Genomic DNA, 4384 nt, shown 5'->3' on the forward strand with positions numbered 1-4384 from the left:
GCTGCTCTCAGCTGGTATCTGATGAACCGTCCTCCACCCCGTCACTTCAGCCAACCGACTTGCCTCGGGGTGAATGAAGGTCCACATAATGTCGAGTCACTATCTACTAAATTGTCAAGTATTTTATTGACTAATATTTTGTTTTTATAGTAAATAAAAAAAAGTTACAATTTAAATAAAAAGAGAATGGATTCATTTTGTGGACAACTGATCCATATGTTTAACTTTGAGAGCTTTTCTTTCTCTGTGCAGCTCCAGCTGCTGAGCTCAGCCTGCATCAGATAAACCAACAGCCCCTCTGCAACTGTCACTTTACCCCAGCTAGGGATGGAAAATAGTAAAAGTCAAAGATATGTGGAACCAGTAAACTGTCAACCATCAATGCATTTTAGAATAATAATAAGACAAGCGTACTGTTACAATTATTACAATAGTTTAATCCTATGAACAAATTTTTTCTGTTTCTTTCTCTGTGCTGCACTCGACTTGTATCAGATAACCCAGCAGCCACTTTAAGCTGTTGCTTATTAAAAAAAAAAAAACAGTCAAGGAAATCTGGTTCTACTGTTCCCTAACTCAACAAGTACTTACTAAGCCATCAACATGTACAAAATTATTAATATTAGTACATGTTAATCATTTTAAATTAAGTTAGAATTGCTTTCCGTGTCTTTAGTTTTTTTTTTCCTGTCAGGTAGTTTTCTATTTATCATTTTAAACTCCTCTCCTATCTAGAGAAACAAAAGAAAAACACCATAGCACTAACAAACGATTAAAGAACATACTGTTTCATAGAGATTAGAGCACAAGAATAACAGGATTGAGTGGAAGTTTGATAGCTCGGCCTCTAGTCAAACCTGACCCCATATAAAAATAAATGCGTAATTAAAGATTAGCTTTGTGCATTTCATTGTAAACCAAAATGAACCAGCTTTAAAAAATCTTCTTGTTCATGTGTGTCAGGCTGAAACACACAGGAACAAGAAGAGTCTGTTATTTAATATTTGTTTATGGACTACTATTTTAATATTTGATTTTTTTTTTCTTTTTTCTGTGACTGAAACAAGCTGTATGGCTGACCTCTACGTTTACGCTACAACTACCAATACCTGCACAAGACATATGAGGAACATTTTTATCATCCTGTCTGATTATGCACCAAGAGGCAGACACAGCAAAACAATAAAATAAATTAAAAATGCATTGCCCATTCTGTTAGTGATTCTATTCAATCGTTCAACCTTATTTTTCCTCAATATCTTTCCTAAAATCCATTTAGTACGGTTCCATTTAGTATGGTTCAATTACTGGTTGCCATCTTCAAAACGCCAGGGCAAGAACATGCATGTAACTATGTACTAGCATCAAGTGTTGTAGGAAATAAACCTCCCTGAAAGGAGAAAAGTTGGAAAGAAAAACAGGAAAACAAAAGAAAACAGGAAAACATCACCACAGAAGCATATCTACTCAGACCTGGTCTCCAAATTCAAATCTGAAGCAAAACTGCATCAGTAGATCCACACGTCCAACACACTTTTCAGATTTTTTTTCTAATTCTTAACTTTATAAACTATGTATCCCATATAATTGTCAATCTCTTGGAAAAATGGAATATGTTGAAATATGCGGTTATTTACTTTCTTACATTTATTACGCTCCTGCACTGTACTTTCTTGTATGTCTGAATGTTTTAGCACTTTGAATTCTCTCGTTACTGAAAATGTATCATTTTCATATTGTTTTCTTGTAAATTAACAATTTTTTAAATAATAAATCCCTTTAGTGAATATGTCATCACCAACAGTTTACTTGGTGATTGGGCAGTTTAGCTGAAATGTTAATTTAGTAGATTTTTTTTATTACCTCAGAGGCAGGACTTTGCTTAGACCCTGACCTGCTAATGACCACACAGGAAACCTTCTGCTTCGTCTAATGTAAGGTTTTGCATCGGTGAAATAAGAACATGTTTAGTTTACGGTCAAGGATGTACTTGCAGCCAGACCCGAGCCATACAGGACACAAACTTTCATCTGTTACCTTCTCCCTTTTGCAAGTAAGTTTTTTTGTTTTTTTTTTAAGTAATTGACAGTTTTTTTTTTGTTTGTTTTTTTTTTTTTGCTCGTCAATATGTGATCGCAGTAAAGTCAGAAACACAAGCTAACAAAGTATTTTTTTTCTCTCTACTAAAATTTATAAACTGTCAAATTCATCTATGTTGTGAATCCGTACTGTTACATTCTGTGCTGTGTAATCGAAAAGATAGTGACCAAAAAAAATAAAAAAAACAACCCTGCAATTTATGTTTTTGACAACCTTGATTTGAGTTTTAACTCTGTCTGCTAGGAATGGTCAGGTGAACTTTTTAGTTTAGTTTGTAGTCCTCAACTGTGGAATGAGTTAAGCATGGAAATCAAGGAATGTTCAAATAGTTTAAATCAGCAACTGGTCTTCACTGCATATCGATATGAAAAATAATCTCATAGTTGAGAATCTCACTTTAGCCAAACTGCAGTTTGCTCTCCTGTCAGATAAAAATATGAAACTGCTTCTGTTTCCTCTAAAGTTTACACACAATCAGTCTTTAACAGATTAACTTTTCCTTTTCCATTGTTCTACTATGGGTGACAGTGTGAGGTGTTTGACACTGTTGGGAATGGAAATCCCAATCGATGAATCATAATTTGTATTGACACATGGAGCATAAAATCAGCCAAGAAAAGCACTCAGACTTTACTTATTTTATTAACTTTCAGCGCTGAAAGGAGACGCTTTACCATTACATCCGAGAAGAATTTCTAAAAAAGTCTGTGCAGCGTCTGAGGAGGAGGAGGGTAGCTGATTATATGGACTGAAGACACTCCCTGAAATCACACCATGTCTCTGTGGCCTGAGAAAATGTTTCTTTTTCGTGAGAAATGGACTTTGGTGTCCAACATGAATCAAAAATGTAACTCTTTACTATGGGCCCTTTGTCTAAAAGCTTGTGACTCTTTCTCGACCTTGGTAAAGCGTCTCAACAACACCTACTGTAAAGTCCTGTTACAATGCGGGACTTGGTGTGAAAAACTTTTGCAAGTTTTCACAATTTATTTGGTTTTATTTTAATGATAAATACAAAACAGCACATTTTATTGAAGTGAAAGTCTTTTGGTTAATTCTTTAATATAATAATGTTTCCTAAAAGCAAAGGCTATCTATTACACCAGACACCAGAGATGATCTTAAATGTGAATCTGTTATAGTTGTACAAAATAATGTTTGCTATGTGAACATCTCTTTAAGGCTGAAGACTTGCACTTTTATGCAGGAGTGGTGATAATCTTGTAATGTAGAATTCTCTATTCTGTTCAAAACAAATTTTATCTTTTAAGGAAATTTGCAGCACATTTTATTCACATTTTTATTAGCTCTAGTTACTTAAAATGGCCTTTTGTTTCATTCCTCAGAAATAAATCCATCAGGTCAGACTTAAGAAAACCAGTATGGTAGTAAAATTCTTTCTGGTTCATGTCTCGTAATCTCCTTCCCTCCTGCTCCCAACCTCTTCTTCCACCACCAATACAAACATGTATTCAGTTCAGCATAGATAAATTAAAATAAAACTCAGTACCTTCATCATAAAATGGTTTTGATGTAGTTTGTGTCCCATACTGCTAGAGGTGCAGACTATCGTTCCCCCGCAGTTCTTAAATGACACATTGGGATCCTGCTGCCACTGAAAAATGGGTGTTCCTCCATTAGGACCAGATACTTACTATCTCTGTGACTGGCTGGTGGCTTATCTTTAAACAGCTATTGGTGCATCAAATAACTGCTCACTCTAATAGACAAAGTCTCTGTTCTTTTGAGACTTCAATCAGAATGTTTTCTTTTACCAACTGAGTTTTGTGCACCATGTTCCAAACCTAACTAAAATCTGATTAAAGATGAAGACCTTTGCTTTGATACAGGAATGGTGATAATCTTGTCATGCGTTAATTTTTCTATTCTGTTAAATTGAAAAAATAAAAACAGGTGTCCCATATGGAGGTGTAGACTGTCCTTCCCCTGAAGTTCTTAAATGAAACATCAGGATCCTGCTGCCCCTGGGAAATGGCATTTCCTCCACTGGGACCAGTTACTTACTATCTATGACTGGCTGGTGGCTTATCTTTAAACAGCTATTGGTGAATCAAATAACTGCTCACACTAATAACCTACCAGAGAGTCTCTGTTCTTTTGAAAGTTCAATCAGGATGTGTTCTTTATCAATGAACTGCACAACAACTGTCTATAGAACATAAACGAGGGGATAATTTGTACAAATCAAATACAGAGGAAGGTGTCTGACACCTTTGCCTGAGTATTGCATTCTGTATTTTTTCTTACTTCTATTGATGTTATA

This window comes from Poecilia formosa, unplaced genomic scaffold (assembly GCF_000485575.1).
Source record: "Poecilia formosa unplaced genomic scaffold, Poecilia_formosa-5.1.2 Scaffold921, whole genome shotgun sequence".
NCBI lineage: Eukaryota > Metazoa > Chordata > Actinopteri > Cyprinodontiformes > Poeciliidae > Poecilia > Poecilia formosa.